Source organism: Suncus etruscus, chromosome 7 (assembly GCF_024139225.1).
Source record: "Suncus etruscus isolate mSunEtr1 chromosome 7, mSunEtr1.pri.cur, whole genome shotgun sequence".
Taxonomy (NCBI): Eukaryota; Metazoa; Chordata; class Mammalia; order Eulipotyphla; family Soricidae; genus Suncus; species Suncus etruscus.
The window spans coordinates 78,090,805-78,114,980 of record NC_064854.1 but is presented as its reverse complement, the minus strand read 5'-3'; the positions used below and the strand labels follow the sequence as shown (position 1 = coordinate 78,114,980).

The following is a 24,176-nucleotide window of genomic DNA, read 5'->3' as shown; positions in this document are numbered from 1 at the left end:
TGATAATAAAGACACAAAATATCAGAATTTATGGGACACAGCAAAAGCAGTCCTGAGAGGAAAATTTATAGCTTTACAAGCACACATCAGAAAGGAAGAGGGGCATACCGAATAACTTAATGACGCAGCTCAAAAAATTAGAAAATGACCAACAAAAGGAACAAAAATAGGGAGACAGAAGGAAATAACAAAGCTGAAAGCAGAACTCAATGAAGTGGAAAACCAAAAAACAATCCAAAAAATCAAAGAAAGCAGAAATTGATTCTTTGAAAAAATAAACAAGATTGATAGACCATTGGCAAAACTCACAAAGAGAGAGAGAAATCTGATAACCCATATTAGAAATAAAAAGGGGGAGATCACGATAGATATTGCAGAGATCCAAAGGGTAATCAGAGACTACTTTAAGAAACTTTATGCTACTAAACATGAGAACCTAGAAGAAATGGAAAAATTCTTGGACACTTATAACCTTCCACATTTAAGTAAGGAGGATGTAGCATATCTAAACACCCCCAACTCTACTGAGGAAACTGAAACTGTAATAAAACATCTGCCCAAAAAGTAAAGCCCAGGCCCTGATGGATTTCCTAATAAATTTTTTCAAATCTTTCAAGAGGAGTTACGACCAATCCTAGCCAAGCTCTTCCATGAAACTGAAAAATGGAAACACTCCCAAACAGCTTTTATGAAGCCAAAAATCACCTTGATACCAAAGCCAGACAGAGATGCTGCCAAAAAAGAAAATTACAGACCAATATCCCTGATGAATGCTGACACAAATATCTTCACCAAAATCCTGGCAAATAGGATCCAATACATCATCAAGAAGATCATACCCTACGACCAAGTAGGTTTCATCCCAGGAATGCAAGGATGGTTTAACATCCGTAAACCTGTCAACATCATACAGAACATCAACAAGAAAAAAAAATCACATGATCATGTCAATAGACTCAGATAAAGCATTTGATAAGGCCCAACACCCATTTTTGATCAAAACTCTCAGCAAGATGGGAATGGAAGGAAACTTTCTCAATCTAGTTGAAGCCATCTACCACAAGCCAATGGCAAATATTATACTCAATGGAGAAAAAATAAAAGCCTTTTATCTAAATTCTGGTACAAGACAAAGCTGTCTGCTCTCACCACTCCTCTTCAACATAGTACTGGAAGTTCTTGCTATAGCGATCAGGCAAGAAAAAGATATCAAGGAAATCCAGATAGGAAAGTAAGAAGTCAAGCTCTCATTGTTTACAGACAACATGATACTCTACTTAGAAAATTCTAAAGACTCTACCAAAGGCTTCTAGAAACTATAGATTCATATAACAATGTGGCAGGGCACAAAATCAACCTAGAGAAATCAATGGCCTTTTTATACACCAATAATGATAGGGAAGTGATGGAAGTCAGGAAGGTAATCCCATTTACAATAGTGCCACACAAACTCAAATATCTTGGAGTCAACTTAACCAAACTTAACAAAGAAAACTATAAAGCCCTACTCCAAGAAATAATAGAGGACACACGGAAATGGAAACACATACCCTGCTCATGGATTTGCAGGTTTAACATAATTAAAATGGCAATAATTCCTGAAGCATTATACAAATTTAATGTGATCCCCTTAAAAATACCCATGACATTCTTCAAAGAAGTGGATCAAACACTTCTGAAGTTCACCTGGAACAGTGAACACCCTCTAATAGCTAAAGCACTCCTAGGAAACAGGAGTATGGGAGGAATTACTTTCCCCAACTTTAAAGTGTACTACAAAGCAATAGTTATCAAAACAGCATGGAATTGGAATAAAGACAGACCTTCAGATCAGTGGAATAGGCTTGAGTTCTCAGAAAACATTCCCCAGACATACAATTACCTAATATTTGACAAAGGAGCAAGAAATCCTAATTGGAGCAGGGAAAACCTCTTCAACAAGTGGTGTTGGCAGAACTGGTTAGCCACTTACAAAAATGCGAACATGACCCCCAGTTAATATCATGTACGAAGGTAAAATCCAAATGGATTAAAGACCTTGAAATCAGACCTGATACCATAAGGTATATAGAACAACACGTAGGTAAAAACACTCCATGACATTGAGACTAAAGGCATCTTCAAGGAGAAAACTGCACTTTCCAAACAAGTGAAAGCAGAGATCAACAGATGGGAATACATTAAACTGAGAAGCTTCTGCACCTCAAAAGAAATAGTGCCCAGGATACAAGAGTCGCCCACTGAGTGGGAGAAACTATTCACCCAACAGCCTTCAGATAAGGGCTAATATCCAAAATATACAGGACACGGACAGAACTTTACAAGAAAAAAACATCTAATCCCATCAAAAAATGGGGAGGAGAAAAGAACAGACACTTTGAGAAAGAAGAAATAAAAATGGCAAAAAGGCACATAAAAATGCTCCTCATCACTAATCATCAGGGAGATTCAAATCAAAACAACAATGAGATACCACCTCAAACCACAGAGATTGGTGCACATCACAAAGAATGAGAACAATCAGTGCTGACGGGGATGTGGAGAAAAAGGAACTCATATCCAACTGCTGGTGGGAATGTCGTCTAGTCCAACCACTATGGAAAGCGATATGGAGATTCCTCCAAAATATTGAAATTGAGCTCACATTCGACCCAGCTATTCCACTCTATGGATATACCCTAAGAGCACAAGAATACAATACAAAAACCCCTTCCTCATACCTATATTTATTGCTACACTAGTCACAATAGCCAGGCTCTGAAACAACCAAGATGCCCTTCAACAGACGAATGGCTAAAGAAACTGTGGTACATATGCACAATGGAATATTATGCAGCCATCAGGAGAGATGAAGTCATGACATTTTCCTTTATATGGATGTACATGGAATCTATCATGCTGAGTTAAATAAGTCAGAGGGGGAGAGAGACACAGACTAGTCTCACTCATTTATGGGTTTTAAGAAAAATAAAAATCATTTTTGCAACAATCCTCAGAGATAATGAGAGGAGGGCTGGAACTTCCAGCTCACTTCATGAAGCTCACCACAAACAATGGTGAGTACAGCTAGATAAATAACTACACAGAGAACTACCATAATCATATGAATGAATGAGGGAACTGGAAAGCCTGTCTGGAATACAGGTTGGGGTGGGATGGGATCGAGGGAGATTTGGGACATTGGTGGTGGGAATGTTGCATTGGTGAAGGGGGTGTTCTTTACATGACTGAAACCTAATCACAATTATTTATGTAATCAAGATGTTTAAATAAAGAAAAAATGGAAAAAAAAAGAAAAATAAAGTTTTTTGTTCTGGTTAAAATTTTTTTCTCAAGTTAAAATATTTAAATTTAGAAAATTTTAGTTTAAATGTGCTTTTTTAATATGTATACAAATATGCTATACATAATTTAAAGTTTTCTATTAAGCATCTTTCACTAATTATTTTATATCCTTCTTAATTTGGGGTCATTGGTCACACCCTGTAGCACTCAGGGGTTCCTCGTGGCTCTACACTCAGCAATTGCTCCTGGCAAGCTCAGGGGACCATTTGGGATGCCGGGCTAGGAACCGACCTTTTTCATGCAAGGCAAATGCCTTATCTGCATGGTATCTCTCTGGCCCCTCCTTCTTAATTATTTTTGTAGATCATACCAATGTGACTGGATGTGTTAGGTTGATTTAGATAAAAAACAATCATCTCTCTATTTTTCTCTCCTTTTATATATATATATAATTCTCATAATATGTCATTGTAATAATTCTAATTCTAATATATTCTAATATGTCATTCTAATAACAGGTGAAATTCTTTTCCATGTTACTGACTGACATTTTCAAAATAAATTAAAATATAATCACCAAATATATGTTTGTCTCTTCCTTTTAAGCTTAAAATATCTGAACCATAGATATTTAAGAAGATAGTTTTTTATATTTAATTTTCTATGATCACCAATTTTTTATTTTCTTAGCAGTTTGACAAATACTAAGACTATAGCAATGGTCCCACTTTTTTGCAAATATTTATTTGGAATTTTTTTTTGTTTGTTTTTTTCGGGCCACATCCATTTGATGCTCAGGGGTTACTCCTGGCTAAGTACTCAGAAATTGCCCCTGTCTTGGGGGGACCATATGGGACACAGGAGGATTGAACCATGGTTCTTCCTTGGCTAGCACTTGAAAGTGCCACCTTGCCGGCCCCTTATTTGGGATTTTTAAAAATTATTCAAATATACCAATTTCTTTTCATCTTTAAAATTATCTCATTTTCTAGAATTAATATATGGTCAAAGCCTTGTTAATATGTTTAATATTAATGTATTTCAAAAATATTGATAAAATTAATACATATTTTAAATTTTGAACTCTATCCATTTTTATATTACAATTACACCACTGAGCAAATAAAACTTTTGTATAAAGCCGTCCTTGATTTTAAGTCTTTTAGGAAACTTAAAAGCCAAGACAAATGAACTGTTTCATTTCTAGACAGCTGAACAACTATAAACAAAGATGGTCATTAATCATCAACAAATTACAAAGAAATCACATGCCAAGTCAAAGGTAAAATCTATTGCAGTGGCAATTAAAATACTAACAGAAAGCTCAAAAACCCTGTGGTTAAAGGATACTCTAATATAAATGTATAAAGAATTCAAAAGAATTGTTTATAATGCTGAAATATAAATCAGATTTAATGAAAGAATTTACAGCAAGGGCTGGAGTAATAGCACAGCAAGTAGGGAATTTGCTTTGCATATGGCTTACTCAAGTTTGATTCCCAGCATCCCTGAAGCTTTCCAAGAGCAATTTTTCAATGCACAGCCAGAAATCCCTGAGGGCTGCTGGGTATGGCCCCAAAACAAAAAAAAACAAATGAACAAAAACAAAAATACCCAACAACAACAATAAAAATAGTTTACAGCAATAATTTTTATGGCAAGTCATGGAGAGAAAGTTCTAAGTTAGTGGCAGGAGAGATAGCACAGTGGTAGGGCATTTGCCTTGCATGCAGCCAATTCACAATGGACAGCAGTTTGAATCCCGACATATCATATGTCCCTCAAGCCAGCCAGGAGTGATTTTTGAGTGCAGAGCCAGGAGTAACCCCTGAGAGTAGCTGGATGTGACCTCAAAGTAAAACAAAACAAATACCCAAACAAACAAACAAACAAACAAACAAAAAATAGTCCTAAGGTAAAAAATTTGACACTTATTTGATCATCCATTGTTTTATCATTCAGTTATTTATATTATACAAAGTAATAGGGAGTAAATTTTGATTATAATGCTTTTACTGCAATCACATTTTTGCAAAGAAAATTCCATAAATTCTGGCTCTACATTTCATCCAGCATCAAGACTAAACAAATAACACTGCATAGTAATAGAGCTAAAGGACAACCTTATTATTTTATGCTGCCAACTGTATCTTTGAACTTTTTGTTGACCTTCATATGAACTCACCCAAGTGAGTACATATAGAGAAATACAAAGTCTTAAAGATATGAACTTTTTCAAGGTAAGTAACTTTACTGTGATTTGCATTCTTCTATAGTCAATCAAAATTAATATTTTTTCTAAAGCTGTGAAACAGTGTAGAATTTTATTTAATAGAGTCAAAAGAAAGAAGAGCATTACTTCTACTTCCATAATTGTTTAGGAACAAATAACAAACATTTATATTTAATTTATAATGCCTGGGCCGGGCGGTGGCGCTGGAGGTAAGGTGCCTGCCTTGCCTGCGCTAGCCTAGGACGGACCGCGGTTCGATCCCCCGGCATCCCATATGGTCCCCCAAGAAGCCAGGAGCAACTTCTGAGCACATAGCCAGGAGTAACCCCTGAGCGTCACAGGGTGTGACCCAAAAACCAAAAAAAAAAAAAAAAAAAAAAAATTTATAATGCCTAAAGGTAGCTTCTATATTTCTTCCACTTATATACCTTTAGAAATTTTCATAAACAAATAAAATTTCAATGTCATTTGGAATAATTATTACTTGAGACAAAGATCTGGTAAAAATATCAAAATAGTAATGTTTTGATTCCAGTCTTATTAGATTGATACGTATCAACTATAGTAAAGTAATTTAAGAAAAAAATTAAATACTAAAATATAAGAAATATCATTTCTATGTGTTACACAAGAAAGTTAAATATACATATAAATGTAAAAATAATCTTAAGATAATTTACAAATACTATAGAATCATTCCACAATACACATAAGCATGATTGAACATCAATAATATAACACTACTAAATTTCCAAATGATCATAGCCACTGATTACATATGGCTAATTTACTTAGGTTTTTCACATAGGTTTGTTGCTGACATTCAAGCCATGTTTAATGACATGAATTTGATTTAATTATGTGAATATCCCTTAATTAAGAATAATTGTTTTAAAATTTGGTTTGGTGAGAGTTTAACAATTAAACTGATGTTCTCAGTTTACCATTGCATTGCCGACTTTATGATTTACCTAATACTTGAATAATTCCACAGTCCTTCAGCTCTATTCATGCATTTTAACAGCAATTCCAGTATCTAACTGAAATTTGTCACTCATTTTACAAAAGTTTTTAGCATCCTTTTAACTATTTCTGGGAGTGAATATGTTTGGAAAGGTCTTGTAATAGCTGCAGATCTGTGTACCAATCTTATTTTTTTCTATACAAAAGACCACTCAGTCATATTTTGAATCAAAAGCACTGAATGGAATTTTGCTAAATTCAAAGGCATGCACTGGTTCAAGCATCTAAGCACTGTAATGCACTGATCTTTAAATCAATTCGAAGAAAGAATTATCCTTACCATAGCCATTTTACAGATAACAACATTGATACTCAATGAGTCAATATCTTGTGAAAAGTCATTTACCTTGTAAAAGTCAAAAAGAAATCTAGTAAAATATAAATCTAGTTCTAAGATTATTTTTTGACACTTGAACATTTATCATAAAAAGATGAGAAATAATCACAACAGAGGCTTCAAATAAGTTTCGGGGGGGGTGCATAAATGATCTTTCTGTCACCTAACAGGTACATACATATTACTAAGAAACTACTTAAGCATAAAGGATAGATAACAGGAAGTTCTCTGTCCTCATGAAGCTTGCTTTTTAATAGTATTCTAAGTTCATTCTAAAAAAATGGAAAATAAATAATCTACCCAACAAATAATTAATTGTTAATAAAATTAATTATTAGTAAAATAAAAACAATAAATGTTAAAATTATATATAATTTGCAATATGAGAAAAATAGCAAGTTAAAGAAGATTAGAAGTGGAACAGGAGGAAGAGATATTATATGATCCACTTTGCTTGGTTCAGTCAGAAAATGATGTTAGTGAGAGGTAAGGTTTGAGACAAAGTGGAATGCCTAATGTTTCAAGAACTTTGGCTTTGTCTTTTAATTCATTTCGTGGTTTTTTTGGGGGGAGTGATACAGTTAAATTTACAATTCATTTTTTTTTATTTTTTATTGTTAATTATGAGAACAAAGATGCAAAGAAAGAGGACAAGGTAAAGTTACAATGGAAGGACAATCACCCATAAACAGAATTCTCAGAAATCCCCTTGCTGAAATCTGAACTTTGAACTTTCTTTTTTTCTTTTTTTTTTTTAAATATGGAACGCTTCACGAATTTGCGTGTCATCCTTGCGCAGGGGCCATGCTAATCTTCTCTGTATCGTTCCAATTTTAGTATATGTGCTGCCGAAGCGAGCACTGAACTTTGAACTTTCAGCCAAAGAACATTAAGAAAAATAAAACAGAACCCATGTACAATTACTTTGTCCCACAAGTCCCCAGATTGTAATACATATTTCTTAGCAGCATGCAAAGCAATCTAAAGCCATAAAACTTATATAATTCCTTAAACATTGAAGGCAAAGCACTTTTTTACATTTCCATGCACATGCATATTAGTTTAACCTCAAAAGTTTAAGTGGGTTGTTTTTCTTAAGGATTAGAGTCAAAGGAGCACAGTAAAAACGGTGTTAGAGTGGCAATTATTATTTGCATAGGCCCACCAAAATAGGAGGGACATGGAAAGGAAAAGCCTTGGCCTAAATACAAGGAGACCCTACCCCTGAATTTTCCTGGCATAAAACCAACTCTAGGCTCCAGGCAAACTAGTTTGTCCAATCCAAGTCATTGTCTGTAGTGCCATTACACTTTTATTTTTCACACAGTCTCTGTTGTTGGTATCATGTTTCTGTATTAAAGATCCTGGAATCTGCATATCCTACATTGCAGTCAGGATGGTGCTGAGCGTCCTCTCGTTTCACCTCACAATTTAGGGGCAATGCAGAGAGCCCTGTCCTGTAAGCAGGTCGTTGTTGTTGTCAAGTCTTCTTAGTGTTAAAGGAAGTCTCTTTTGAGCAGGTCGATGTCAGAGCAGTGGTAGAGTCTTCTATGGTAGAGGATTACTTCCAGATGTTGTTATAAAAAACCTTGAATGTTTTGTAGATAGCTTTTCTGGTTCAGGGGTGAATGGAGGATGTCCATTCTTCTGAGGCCTGTGCCTGGTCATTATGTCCATGTTCAGGGTGTAAGGTCCCATTGCACTACAAGATTTGTGTGTTTCAATCTCTATTAGATAAGAACTTATTTGTATGTATAGTATTTTCTCAGTTTAATGTGCCTATGCAAACAAGGAACAATGGCATTATCGGCGCATATGGGGACCCTAAGAACAAGTCCAACAATCCCCATGACATGGTTCAAACATAAGCATTAAACTGAGGGACTCTTTCACCAAAATTCCTTATTGAACAGCTCACAAAGAAAAGAAAAGATAAAAAATGGGTAGAATAGTCACTGTAAAAAATACTTAGTAAGAGTTATAGCTGTCAAAGAATATACACATAAAATATTCAAAAGACATATGTGTCCATTTTATGTCTTTTGAGATAGTTGGGGGTTGTTAAGTCCAATGCACGACTTTGGTCTGTGATTAGGACTGTGCAGTACTGAAGTTAAAAACAGTAAATGTGGGGTACTGATGGTTGGCGGTGATAGAGTTAAGGAGTAAAAATGAGCTTTGTAGGGGTGTGCGAAAGGGCAGAATCTGTTGGGGCAGGAGGTTGGTCTTGGTGCCTAACAAGTTAAGAACTGAGGCTAAAGAGGGTTAATTAAAGGGAAGATAACGAATCCGAATTAGGAGATGAGGGAGTAAAAGGGGCTCTGGTGTGGGGGAAGGGCAATATATCAGAGGGGCTATATACATTGAATAAATGAATTGTTTATGGATTAGCTTGGCAGTCAGAGATGACCACAATTCTTATGATTACTTTTTTACTGTGTTGAAAATTGGTGGAAAGAAGGTAAAGGCAATTGGAAAGACCAAATACAGAAACTGTAAATAAGGCTATTGCAATAATCCAGTAAATGGGATAGTATCTGAAATAAGAAGGTAGCAATGGAAGTAGAACAAGATACTTGAATTTGTTAAGAGGGTTTGGTTCATTTAAAACAAAAAGTGAAGTGCTAATTTAACTGAAATGGATTAAAAAAATGCATACAAATCTATTCTAGAGCACAATGTAGGAATTTAAAAAGCCCAGTTTTAGGTGGTAAATTCAACAACTTAGAGAAAATGGTAAATTAGGTGATATTTACATCAGGAATTATACTGAGAGTTCTGGACTGGAGAGAATGATATGTAAGCTATCAGCATATAAGACAGTATTTAATAGAAATAACAATGAAATCTTTAGAAAGTATAGCTAGATAAAATAGAGAAATAACTGTCTTTGTCCTTATATTTTTAATAAGCATCTCAACTTCTTATGACTCAGATTTAAATCAACAGTGTTTTATGACATAACATGACAAGTTAGGTGATAAATTTCTGTTTGATCATTTTTTATTTTTCTGTGGCATAAAAATCTTCTAGCTTAGCATGAAGATTTGAACAACACTCTTGTTCAATGATGTGTACTTTTAGCTGGAAACTTGGACGAGTGCTCAATATACTAATATATTTCTAACATATATGGTAGTGAAAATATGAAAGCAAAATTTAAAATGTAAAATTTTGAATCCCTATGAATATTGCTGGAACCCCAGTGGAAGTATTTTTAAACATTTAGCTTATGTCTTGAAAGAAAAATATCTCATAATAAAAATTGAAACATTAGAAAATTGAACTTCAAAAAATATTCTTTTATTTCCTGTATAGAAGAAAATAATGTGATTTAAACATATTAATATAAAAAATCCATAACTTTTAAGCATGCAAATTAAAAATTAAATGTAGAGTGAATATAATATATTATATTATATATATATAATATATAATATATAATATATAATAACTCACTTCTTTCTCTTGACAAGCACTTTTCCTTATATTCATTTTTAATGTCAGATAATTCACACAACTATGATCTTTATTTCAAACCTCTAGAGCTTGCCTAAAAAAGTAATTTGTCAGAAACTGAACTAGTCAGCCTGCTAACATAACTTCATAATTTTCCTTCCACCCTGTTCACCTGGTAAGCATATTTGATTCAAGCTTGATTCATGACAAGAGAATTGGTATTGGAATCCTTGAGTTAGTTACTTCTACTTTCTCTAATGACTTTGTTTTTCTGAGCAGGCACCCACTTAACTTACCTAAGCTGATTTCTGATTGTCTTTAGATTTGAAGATTCATGAGATAGAATAAAGGTAGAAATTCAACTTGTCTTTCAATAAACTATGACTTTTCCAATTCTAAGCTGTTTAAGTTTCTTAGATATGATCATAGATTTTATTTAAGTAGATATATATCAATCAGGGTCTCTGCAGAAAACAGCTGCAGATTCAAACTGTATAATTTGAGGACATTTTTATAAAGGAGTTACTTAGAAACTACATAGGTTGTGGTTTTTGTAGAGGAATCAATTAACTAGCCTTTCTTCAACACTTATTTCTTGCCAGTTTATCTCTTTGGTTCAACCAAGCTGAAATTAGAGAAAAGGGAGCAATGATGCAAAACAAGTTGAGCTGCCCAGACAAGTATCTAGTGAAATTTAAAAACCATAATTATTGAGCCAGAGCAATTAGCATAGCAGGTAGGGCAAAAGAATTGCATGTGGCCGACCTAGGTTTGATCCCCAGCATCCCATATGGTCCCCTGAGCCTTCTAGGAGTGATTTCTGAGCTCCACTGGGTGTACCCCAAAATAATATATAGTTATTTCATGAACAAAAAATGATTCAGAAATTCATGGGATTGACAGCTGAGCATTCAGTGTATATGAGACTTTCTAAGTCAGCAACCTTATGTTTCTGCACAGGTCACATGTTCATAAGTTATTTTATTTCTAGAACACACAGCAAAATGCTTAAAGACACAAAAATAAAATAAGAAATAAAATTATGAAAAGTAATTAGCAGTAAATAAAATCTAAATTGCTTACTTAATTAGATTTGCTAATTATTTTGAACTAGAGTTTATTTAGTTCTCTATAAAATAGAAATGACAATGATATTTTGCATTATTAGCATAAATATTTTATAAAATGTGACACAAAATTTTCTCAGTCATGTATCTGTAAAAGAAAAAAAATCACCTGTTGTTATTTGTATTAGTACTACTAGTTTAATAAAAATAGGCAAGAAAATATCTTAAGATGTTCATATATAGTAGAAGCAATGATCCTTTGGTAGGGCTTTTGCCTTGCACAAGGCCAACCTAGGTTCAATCCCTGGCATTCCATATGTTCCCCTTAAACCTGACAAGAGTTATTACCAAGTTCAGAGCCAGAAATATCCCCTGAACATTACTTGGTAAACCCAAAATAAAAAGAAATGTTCATATATAATACTTGTTTAAGTTATGCAATTTGTTGCTATGGCAAAATTCTAAATGTTTAATAATTTTCCATAAAATCTTTTGTTTTGTTTTTATATTAGTGAGTTTTTAATTGCTTTTTATGTTTTTGAGCCACTCCTAGAAATACTTGGGTTTTATTCCTCTGTGCTCAGGGATAACTCCTGATCAGTATCAAAAGATCATTTATGGTGCTGGGAATCAAACTCATGTCAGCTTGCTGGGCAAACACAGTACTCACTGTACTATTTCTCCAACAACCATAAAATGTTTTATTTACAAAATCTGAAGTGTCACTGGGGGCATAAAATTCTATAAAAAAGTTTTTAGGGGCTGGTGAGGTGGCGCTACAGGTAAGGTGTCTGCCTTGCAAGTGCTAGCCAAGAAAAGACCGCGGTTCTATCCCCCGGTGTCCCATACAGTCCCCCCAAGCCAGGGGCAATTTCTGAGTGCTTAGCCAGGAGTAACCCCTGAGCATCAAAGGGGTGTGGCCCCCCCAAAAAAAGTTTTCAGTCTTTATAGTTTCTACTTTATTTTGGGGGCAGACCTGACTGTGATCAGGATCTTCTCTTAGTTCTGTGCTGAGGGATCATTTCTGTCAGTGTCCATGGAACCATAGATGCAATGCTTTACCTGTTATGCTGTTTCTCTGGCATCTATGTTTGCATTCTTAAAACTAAATATGTTAATATTTTGTGTCGAATATTATGGTATCTGATACAACTTTTATGGTAATTGGTGACTGAAACATGGTTAAACTTCCTTTCTTCATTCTTTTAACATGAATATCTGTGAAGTCTATCAAATATTATCTTTATATACACTAATTTAAAAAGATACACCCTTATTTCATTGCAGCATAGTAAATGAAAGCTGTATATAGAATCAACTTAATTATTGCCCATCATGAATAAATGGGTAAAGAGATATGACATATATTTGTATATACACATTTACAAAATTGGATACTGTTCAACCATGGGAAAAAGATGAAATTCTGACCTTTACTACACAATGATAAAGACTAATGCCAGGTGATTTCATTTATATGTGAATTATAAAGAAATAAAGCAGGAACAGATAAAACCAACATAAAATAAGCTCTTTTATTTTTTTACTTTACTGAAAGAAACTCCATCACATAATTGACATAGTTGACAATAACACATTTATTTCTAGGTGAGATAAAAGTTATTTCAAAAAAAATAGAAAGAACAAAACAAAAAAAAGAAAAAGGCTTAAAAAATAAAATAGAGAAAAAGGAATTACAGTTTTGCTGATTTTTGAAAAGTATTGTATCGTCAATGAAATCATTAATACAATAGCAGAAGATTTAGTAATCTCATGTTATTAGCTCTTTTTTTTCTCTTAAATGTGTATGTTCTCAAAAGATTATAGCATCAAACAAATAATTTGTTCAAAAATTTAAATCACTATTACTGATGCTACAGCTTTTGTGGGGTGTATTTTTAGCTGTCAGACATCCCAGAAGAAGCAAAAATTAGAGGTAGAGTGCCTTCATTCACTTCAAAAAAGTCCTAGTGGTATTACCTAAATATCAGTACATAAAGTTTCATCAGATTGGCATCCCAGAAGAGAATACTTAATGAGTAGTGAGGCAGGGCCATAGGCAAAGTGGTGATTCTGGGTGATGGATGTAGCAGGCCTGGCTTTGGCAGGGTGAGGGGGTTGACCTACCCTCTCCTCTCAAGATGGCCAGCTTTCCTCTTCGTGGTCTATGTACCCAGTTTTTTATGGTTTGGTTTTACAACCCGTTTGACTATAGAGTGAGTCTATGGAGCTGGCCCCATCCAAAGAATAAAAAGTTCAGTCCTTTTAAGCTGAAATTAAATATTTTATGTTAAGTTTCTGAAAATGTATCTATTACTGTAATTTTAGAAGAAGGTGAGTCCCACACAAGAGAGTTCATTGGCTTAGAGGTCACTTCCTGTCAGTGCATAGGGAACTGTGTGGTATTAGGACAAAAATTTGGGATTCCTGCAGGCAAAATGAGTGTGTCAAAACACTGACCATTTATCTAGCCCTAATAAAGATTGTTTATCAATTTCTGTACCAGTAAGAGTGTTAGGTATCAATAGTTGTGCTGTGTCTTAGCTCTTGTGTTCTTGGGAAAAATTGATCATTAGGTATTTTATTTTATTTTATTTTATTTATTTATTTATTTATTTATTTATTTATTTTTGGTTTTTGGGCCACACCCTGTGGTGCTCAGGAGTTACTCCTGGCTGTCTGCTCAGAAATAGCTCCTGGCAGGCACGGGGGACCATATGGGACACCGGGATTCGAACCAACCACCTTTGGTCCTGGATCGGCTGCTTGCAAGGCAGACACCGCTGTGCTATCTCTCCAGGCCCCATTAGGTATTTTAATATTTAGAAACAGTTTATGGTCTCTGAAAGAATGTGTCATGGCTGGTGTATTTGTTTTGGAAAGGAGGCCACTCCTGTCATCTTTTCATACTATCTTCCAGCTGTGACATTTCAAAATGTGTGTTAGTAATGGCTAATGCTATCAGTAACATATCTGGTTTTAATGTTGGTTTTGTCCATTTTGACTGTCTTCCGTTATTTATTTTCTGGTTGTGAAAACTATATGCCAAAAAGTTGAGTTCTTGGTACAATAGCACAATTTATTTAATTTATATTTTCAAATCATTCCTTCCAAGTCATTGAAATGATAATACCATAATGACATATACTTAATGTACAAAAGATTAAACTTTAAATATTATGATATGCTATGTAGTCAGGTTATTTTAGGATCTCTATCTAAAATATTTTCTCCCTCATTGTTTAAAACTCCCTGAAAAAGATAATACTATGTTCTCATATACTCTCTGATTTTTAAAATGGTGGATAACAAAAAGTTTACATTATAAAGTCTCTTTTTCCTAGAAATTTTACACAAGCCCTAATATATTAATATATGTTAATTCATTAAATCATATTAATTTATAATATAATTATGTGCATTATAATTATATTATTTAATTACATTTTAACTAATAATATGTATTAATATATAACTAATATGTAGAGCTGAATTTTCTGTTATAATTCAAGGTTATTCCATAAAAATTTGCATTGCTGGCATACATAAGGTTGAAGGTGGCTGTTCTCACCTTGAATAATTTTGTACACTTTCTTTGTTTAAATAAATATGAAGTAGAAAAACTTCATTTTGTGCTGATCCACCAAGGATTAACAATGTACTCTGAAATTCTTAAGAAAGCCCTCTTCCAAAAGTGATTTTTGTCTTGTTAAAACAAAGAAAAATATTAAAATACTTACTGATAAATAGAAATGAGAAAGGTGCGCTTAAGACTGCATCAGAATAGGCTTGCAATGGGAGGTCATAAAAACAGATAGTCAGGTCTTTGTCTAAGGAACATTTTGCCTTAGGTAGACTATCTGAAAGAAACCACTCTATTTTTAGCACTTCACATTCTTTGCAAGCATCTCAATAATTTACAGCAGTTTTTATTCTGTCTTCTCTGAATTTCTTCTGACTGTGTATTACTTAAGTGAAATTATATGATTAATTGATATTCAATTTTGCATACACCAATATTTCAGTTTTCAGCAAATATTTGCCAGTGTTTAGTATTTCACACTTTTTCCATGCTTTATTCAGAGCACATTTTCACAATATATGAAAAAAAAAAGCACCTTTGGGACTGTTTCATTTATTTCTAGAGTTTGTTTTGCTGACCTAGCTCCCAATCTCTGTTTTTCCCTGAACCTTTCCTGCTGCTCTCCTTTTCTTCATCTAAATTAGCTCAACTAACAGATAAATATGCACAAAATTATCTTCATTAGGCTCCATGTTAATGTGAAATTTATCTATTTAAAATGTATAGCTAATTAAAAGAGGTTTGATAAACAAATGTAGGTGCTAGGCAAGTAAGCCAGAAAGAAAGAAACATCTATGTAAAATAAGACTATAACATTAGGTAGCTAACACTTGGAGAGAAGGTGGTATCAGGAGAGGATTTTTTAATTTGGGGACAACCTGAATTTTAATAATAGATCTTTGGAAAATCTTTGATTCTGTCTTTTGTAGCCCCTTTCTTCATGACTTTCTTCACAACTTAATATTTCCATAATTAGAGAAAATAAAACTGCTTGGGTTTTTCTATACATATCACACTGTTTCAAATCTCTAATTGCTAGTTCAGAGGCTGATATTTTCACTTGTTACTTCCTTTTTAGCCCTCCCTTCTTTATTTAGTCACATGTTTATTTTTCTTTTAAAGTTTCATCAAAATGTAATGCCAAGCATTTCAAATTGGGATAAATATAATAGCCCTGTGTTTTCTGATGGCATACTACAAGAATAACTTCATTTACAATACTTTGTAATGTGTACCATTCTTTTACATAAATTGAGAATATAATTTATATGACCTGTTTCTAATCTGCACGTAAGTACCAGACTTCATTAAATGTTACTTAGAAAGAATGGTCAGTCTATGGAAGGATAATAATAAATAAAATTCTTAGGAATAAACTTAACCAAAGAAATAAAACATTGAAACAATAAAAACTCTAGAAATACTAAATATTTTTTAATATTTAATAATATAGCAATAAGTTATTACTATATTAATTGAATGAAACATTTACTACTATGTTATAAATTTGACCCAAACAATAACTCATTGGAATGCAATTCATATTAAAACCCCAATGGTATTTTTGCTAAGTAGCAAAACAAAACATCAGAAAATTTATATGGAATTTCAGAGGATATTAAATTACAAAAACTACTTGAAAAAAAGAGGAGCAAATTTGAAAGCCATACTCAATTTGATTTTAAAACTTATTTTTAATAATAATACATTATTTAAAATACTGTGGTGTTGACTTAAAGACTGACACATAAACCAAACAAATTAAGAATTTGTATATATTAAATAACCTTCACATAGCCATCTAACTTTTGACAAGCGAATCAATACTATTCAGCAAAAAAGAAGTCTTTTTAATTAGTAGCTGATAAGAAAAATTAATAAATATAGAAAAATATCATCAAAGCCTGACCTTACATCACAGATAAAAATTACCGAAAATGGATTTTAAAATAAAATTTAAATATAAAAACTAAATCTTTAAGGACACTAAATAAAAATGTAAGAAAAAATTTATAACTTTTTAAATCTCTTTTATACTAGAAAAGTATAATCTAATTATAATATATACAAATCATATATTAGATAAAAAGTTAATATTTATAATATGTTAATAAATCCTATAACTCAAAAGCTAAACAGTAAATAACTTACTTATAAAATGATCAGAGTGAGGCCCCAGATCAAAGGCCTTCAATGGGGCCATGGAGCAGCTTTCCACTCCAGCTCTTCAGGGCCAGACAGGTGGGTCCAGAGGGGGTGTGACGGAAGGAAACATTGTCCAAGCAGCCTTCCCAAACAGCATTCCTTCCCTCCCATCAGTCCTATACATGGTTTACTGTATTATGATACCATAATCTTCATAATTTTTCATTGCTGGGAAAGGAAATGGGATGCTCAGAACCCGCTGTATAACATTGCACTGTGTATACTCCCTATAAGGCTCAATACCATGCTCCCACCGACATTCCAGCCAGCTGCCAACCAGCTCCCAAAGCAAAAAGATGAATTCTTAGCCTGAGAAGAAACTGACACTCTGCTGCTACTGATTTGCTCTCAGCTGCCCCTTCTCAACCTCCCTTCAATGTGGACTTTTGTTTGCTACCAGATTTGATTACTCAGAATTCCCCCACCTGAGATTATTTTCTGATAGGTAGCTGCTGGGAGCCATTTTCCTTAGACTCCACAAAGCCAAACCACAGGTTGAAGCTATGCTCCAGAGACTTTACCTCTACCTTGACTACTTCCAAAGTCTTAAAGGGGACACATACATCTCCTTTGAACATTTCTTTAAATGTATTCTTTTAATAGGCATAACCTTAATTGAATATCTTCTTATGTAGCAGAAATTTTCTGCCACCGTCAGAATCTGTTTAGTACAGAATTCTAGTAGATAACTCTCTGTTTAGAGCTCATGTCAGAAATTGGGGGATTGTTGGGCTTGTTACCTCAACCCCCACATACACCAGTAATACCTTGTGGCATTGCTCCTCTCTGCACAGGCACATTAAAATGGGGGGAAGTTTACATATGAAAACAAGTTCTTATCTAATAGTAATAGGAACACACAAATTTTATACTGCAGTAGGGCCTTACACCCTGAACACTTGTAATAGTGACTTTGCTTAGATGTCAGTAGATGGGACATTGACCCCTGAACCATGGACACCATCTGAGGAAACAATCACTGTTTTCTACACCATCACCAGGAATAAAAAAAGCTACCAAGGAAGTCACTACTACTGCCATGGCACCGAATTACTCCAAAGAGGGTCCTTATGACATCCTGGTGACTTGGTTACAGCAATAGTCTGCTTCTTAGGACATGATTCTCTGCAATGCAACCTAACAGTGAGATAAAGCCAGAAGACACTACATGTCACCAGACTTCTACATAGGATCTGTATAAAACCCAGGACCTATAACTACAGAAACCTGACAGCAAGAACTGTGATGGTGAAGAGCTCTTACCTGGTCCATTGACAATGAACAACCTAGTATGCCTAGAGCCTGGAGTTAGTCTTATGCCAGGGTGCTCATGGATAAGATCTCCCTGTTCATAGGCCAAGATTTTTCCTTTACATTTCTTCCATGTTTTGCTGTGCCTATACAAACAACAACAACTGCCACACACACACACACACACACACACACACACACACACACATCAGTTTAATGTATTGTTGTATCTCCTAGCTTAAAAAAAAGAGGAAGGGCTTCTTCTAGTGTAATAATGGTTTTACTGGAGAAGTGTAATAATGGTTTTACTGAAGATACTATAATTTTCACAAATATACTTGCTAATGAACTTTTCTCTCTCTCTCTCTCTCTCTCTCTCTCTCTCTCTCTCTCTCTCTCTCTCTCTCTCTCTCTTTTTGGTTTTTGAGTCACACCCAGCAGCACTCAGGGGTTACTCCTACTCTATACTCAGAAATCTCTCCTGGCAGAATCAGGGGACCATATGGGTTGCCGGGATTCAAACCACTGTCCTTCTGCATGCAAGGCAAAAGCCTTATCTCCATGCTATATTTCCAGCCCCATCTTTCTTTTTTCCCCCATATTATTATATGTTTTAATTTTCTATTTTCTCTCTATTTCTCTCTATTTTAATAACTTTGCTTTCCTGAAACAAATACATTGTGATTATTTATGACAACTATGTGATACATTTTCTTTGAATAATTTTTAAAAATGATCAAAGTGTGGAATAGATATTTCTTCACAAAAGATACATATGATACATATAAGATCATTAGCACAGGAAACAAAATATTATGAATGATCAGTGGGTAAAGGTAAACCAAATCAATTACATACTAACTCACATATATCAGAAATGGCAACTACAATAAATGTTTATTGTAAATCAATAAGTGTGTGAAGAACCTGACATCTTTTTGCAATTATAAGAAGAAATTTAAATTGATACAGGCATAGTAAAAACAACCTAACATCTTTAGTTACCTAAAAATGTAGAATTACTGTTATTTTATAATTTCAGGTGTATACATGAGTTTTGAAAGGAGAATTTCTAAGATATTTTACAACCATCTTTTAGCAATATTATTAAAAATTATCAAAATGTTGTAGTAATCCAATTTCATTAATAAATAAATCAATAAAACCATATACAATGGAAGATTATTTAGCATTATAAAGGAAAAATTCAGACAACTTGATATTATTTCGTTAAGTGAACAATCACAAAAGGGAAAGAAAGAACTGTGAGTAAACTACAGTATCAAATTCAGGAGAGAATATAGTTTCCATGTTCATCCATATGTAGGAAAATTTCATGACTTCATTTTTTCTGAGAGCGGAGTAGTTTCCATTGTGTTTATGATATATATCATAGATAGTTTCTTTAGCCACTCATCTGTTGTTGGGCATCCACATTGCTTCCAGAGTTTGGCTATTGTAAACAGAGCTGCAATAAACATAGGTGTGCAGAGGGCATTTCTGTATTGTGTTTTTGTGTTCTTAGGCTATATCCCTAGGAGTGGTATAGCTGGACCATATGGGAGCTCAATATCTAGTTTTATTGTTTTTCACAAAGGCTGGACTAGACAGCATTCCCACCAGCAGGAAATTAGAGTTTCTTTTTTTCCCCACATCCCTACAAGCACCGATTTTTCTTATTCTTTGTGATGTGCGTCAGTTCTACTGAACAAAATATCTTTTGGTTGTACTTAGACTAATAGTTCTCAAAGTTTTTGGTCTGCAGAGGCTTTTACACTCCTAAAAAGAATGAGTTTCTCTAGGAACATTTATTTTTGTGTATTATATATATATATATAAATGCCTTCTGTATTAAATAATTTAAATAAAACAAAATAGTTATGAATCATTAAAATTAGAAATACATGCAGCCCTTGCCGGCGTAAACATGGCGGACAGGCTCACGCAGTTGCAGGATGTGGTGAACTCGCTTGCAGATCAGTTTTGTAATGCGTTTGGCGTTTTACAGCAGTGTGGCCCTCCTGCCTTTTTCAGTAACATACAGACCACGATTAACAAAGATCAACCAGCTAATGCCACAGAAGAATATGCCCAGCTTTTTGCAGCATTGATTGCATGAACAGCAAAAGACATCGATGTTTTGATAGATTCTTTACCCAATGAAGAATCCACGGCTGCCTTACAGGCTGCCAGCTTGTATAAATTAGAGGAAGAAAACCACGAAGCTGCCACGTACCTGGAGGATGCCGATAATGTGGGGACATGCTTCTGGAGAAGATCCATAGTGCACTGGCCGACATCTCCCAGTCCCAGCTGAGGACGCGAAGCTGCACCCACAACCGGTCTCTTGCAGAGTCTTAGTGTTGATGTGGCGTGGCCTGGCCTGGGAAAGGATCCTTCCATGCCATTTCCATTGAACTGTGGCACCAGCCCATAGCTATTCCAGGAAGTTTAGCTGCTATGACATGCCTCATTTTTTTTTTAACTGTTTTTAATGGTCTTCGAGTTTCACTCTGGAAAAATAAGCTGGCAAGATTGTGATTCAACCAGCTTCATCCTTCATCTCTCATAACACCTTCCTTTTTAATTACCCAAATTAATTTACTGAGCCAGGTACTGCATTGATAGCTATAATATAATTAAACAGTTGTATTAGAAAATTTTATAAAAATTAGAAATACATAATGTGAAAACAACCTTTTCTAAAACTCACTGTCTCTTCATGTACAATTAAACAATTTTCGAACATTCCTTAATATCTAATTGTTCTTTACACTTAAAGTTACTCTTTGCTCAAATTTGATAAAATTTATTTGCTAAATGTCATTTGAATAATCATGCTTTCTCACTCTTGCATGTAGAAATTTGTATTTCATAATATGGAGTTCATAATATTTCATAATAATTAGGCTGGCGAGGTGGTGCTAGAGGTAAGGTGTTTGCCTTGCAAGTGCTAGCCAAGGAAAGGACCAGCGTTCGATCCCCCGGCATCACACATGGTCCCTCCAAGCCAGGGGATATTTCTGAGTGCTTAGCCAGGAGTAACCCCTGAGCATCAAACGGGTGTGGCCCGAAAAAACAAACAAAAAATTTCATAATAATTTGTATTACATAATATGATACGTATTTCATATATATTAAAGTAATGATATAGTTATTCTATAACAGATGACTATTAGTAACTTATGATGGCTGTGGTGAATAAACATTCAGACACAAACTTTGTTTAAACAATTCACTAAAAAAGCCCCTGAAACCACCGATAGGAAAATGATTGAGAACATAAAGTGTACAAATTATTAGAATAAAGTATAATTTCTCCACAACAAAATTGAAAATCAAATATAAGATATACTGGGGCTGGAGTGGTGGCACTACAGATAAGGTGTCTGCCTTGCAAGCCCTAACCTAGGACGGACCATGGTTCAATTCTCTGGGGTGCCATATGGTCCCCCCTCAAGCAAGGTACGATTTCTGAGTGCATAGCCAGGAGTATCTTCTGAGCATCAAATGGGTATAGCCCCAAAAACAAACAATAATCTATATAAGCATTCACATTGTGAAAAAAATGTGGTCAGTCAAGAATTTTACAAGTTTGAGATTTTAGTAGGTGAATCTTTGTGAATCCTTTGTATATCCTAGATATCAACTCTTAATCATGTGCTGAGTGCAAACATTGTATCCCACTCAGTTAGCTGTCTTCTAGTTTTAGCCTGTGAATCTTTTGCCACTCAGAAACATTTTACTTTTTTTAATATAATAATTTTTATTTTGACCAAAGAGGATCACAAATCAATCACAGTAAAAATTTAGGTATATAGTGACATTGAATCAGGGGCATTCCCACCACCAATGTTGTCCTCCCTTTTCCCCTATTCCCAGTATGCATCCCATATCATCCTCCTTTGCTCCCTGGGCTGCTAGTATAAGTGGTCCCCTCTGTGTCTAGCTTGTTGTAGGTTGGGTATAGATCCTGTTGTTGTTGGCTTTGAATTTGGTACCTAAGTCTGTTCATTTTTTATTTCTACTAATATTCATAAGACTGTTTGGTCTCAGTTTGTGAGGCATAACAAAATGGTTCAAGTTATGTGGTTCTGTTTGAAGGAAAGGGGGGAATCAAACAAGAAAAATAACTGGAGGAGTCCTTCTAGAGGCTGTAAATATCTGTTTAAGAGAAGGAAGGGAAAAAGGAAGAAAAACGTAACAACAATACTAAAAAATATCACACTAAAAACCTGAAAAGCACCACAGTAATAAATTTAACAATCAAACAATAATCCTGGTCCCAAAATAAAAACAAAACAGAGCTCAAAATCATAAATCAAAACAAAGCAAAACAAAACAAAACAAAAAACAACAACAAATAAAAATTAATTTGTGCTCTTTATTTTGCATTGCACAGTAAACAGTGGGGAGATTAGAAAAGGAATTCCCTTGGTCTGAGATACAGGGATTTTTCCGCCCTTGAAATATACTGTCATGTGCATAACTCCAGGTTCCATACCTGTTCGTTTACTCTCCCCTATGTCCTTGTGTGGTGTCTGGAAACACTCCCCTCAGTCATGGATGATGAGATCAGGCCGCTGTAACTAGAGGTCTTGGTATTTACACAGGTCATAGGATGGAGCCTAGGATGGAGTATTTCGTTACAGTTCTAGAAGTTCTGTTCCATCACTGTTGTTTTAATCAGTCTTCTGTAGTTGGTGGTCTTTGTTTTTTATGGATCCTAGGTCAAAGCTTAGGATGGAGGCTTTCATTATGTTTCCAGATGTTCTGCTCAGTTGCAATTGTCATGGTCAGACCTCTGGAATTAGAGATCTTGGTTGTTGTACAGATCATAGGCCAAAGCCTAGACTAGGAACTTTTTTATTTGTCCCAGGCTAAGTTCTGCCAAGTCATGTTTGTCACAGTTAGTCTTCTGTAGTTAGTGATTTTGGCTTTTGCACAGATCAAAGGATGACATGTCTTCTGGTTTCATCTTATGATGGTGAGGTAAGACAACCTGTTCTTAGATCAAGTTGTTGCCATTTCCTCACTGTCAGGATGTCATATCAAATCTGGTGCATGTTGGTGTCAGAGCAGTATTAAGAATGTCCCAGAGGGAGTTTGGTTCCTGGAGCTGTTGTGGAGAACTATGTTGGTTCTATGTCTGAGATTATAGGGTTATGCTTTGGATGGTCACTGTCTAATTACATGGAGTCTAAGTTGGGACCATACGACATATGTTCAAAGTGGAAGGTGCCCCTATATTGTAAAATGTATGAGTTCTTATCCCTAATAGATAAGAGTGGTTTATATACATAAAATTTCCCCCTTTTTAGTATGCCTGTACAGAAAGAATTGGTGCTATATTATATTGTTGGTGCATTTGGATGTGAGAGTACCAGGTACCATCATCTCTGTGCCCTGGTTCTGACCTGAGCTTTAATCCCAGGCAAGACTTTTTCTTGTAGGTTTTTGTTCCAAGCAGAACCAAAACAGGTGGAGTTAAAGAGAAGAAAATAAAAACAGGACAAAACACACACACACATATATACATATATATGTATGCTCACATATATGTATATATAAAAACAAAAATAAATAAAAATGAGTTTAATAAATAAAAAATGATCAGGCTTGGAAAAATGAGTTTTAAAAATGTAATAAAGGGGACAAAGTGATGTGGAAAGTACCTTACATTTGGATATAAACCGGTTAAGAGGTAATATTCTGGAGATCTTAAACTTATAA

The 24,176-nt window shown here is 34.5% G+C and overlaps 1 non-coding gene and 1 pseudogene across 1 annotated transcript; one reads left to right on the top strand and one right to left on the bottom strand.

Annotated features, from left to right (window-relative positions):
- Positions 1-7,632: 7,632 nt before the first annotated feature.
- On the bottom strand, positions 7,633-7,739 carry LOC126015025 (U6 spliceosomal RNA). The gene has a single exon (XR_007497933.1). It is a non-coding gene; the product is annotated as a U6 spliceosomal RNA (small nuclear RNA).
- Positions 7,740-20,369: 12,630 nt separating this feature from the next.
- Positions 20,370-21,114, top strand: LOC126013784 (mediator of RNA polymerase II transcription subunit 21-like; annotated as a pseudogene).
- Positions 21,115-24,176: the final 3,062 nt, after the last annotated feature.